This window comes from Somniosus microcephalus, chromosome 3 (genome assembly GCF_052327205.1).
Source record: "Somniosus microcephalus isolate GS21.2 chromosome 3, FLI_Smic_1.0, whole genome shotgun sequence".
Lineage (NCBI taxonomy): Eukaryota > Metazoa > Chordata > Chondrichthyes > Squaliformes > Somniosidae > Somniosus > Somniosus microcephalus.
The window spans coordinates 99,144,202-99,144,552 of record NC_140989.1 but is presented as its reverse complement, the minus strand read 5'-3'; positions in this window follow the sequence as shown (position 1 = coordinate 99,144,552).

Here is a 351-nt window from a genome sequence, read left to right as displayed (position 1 = left end):
CGAGGTGAAGACCGCCGATTGCGCGCGCAGCAGGAGCTGAGACGCGGCGTCTCTCGGCCGGTGGGCCCCGGTTGCCAGGGCAACCGTGACGCTGACCAAGCCAGAGAGAGAGACGCCGCGTCTCAGCTGCTCTTGCTGCGCGCGCGCGGCACCCCCCCCCCCAACCGAGGGTCGCGGCCCCCCCCCCCCCCCCCCGAGGGTCGCGGCCCCCCCCGCCCCCGCCGCCAGGTGAAGACCGCCGATTGCGGCTGTGCGAGACGTCCGGGCGGGCCTGGTTGCCAGGGTAACGCTGGACGCTCAGCAAGCCCCGCCCCCCGGCCGAGCCCAGCCCAGCCCGTCTCAGCTCCTGCT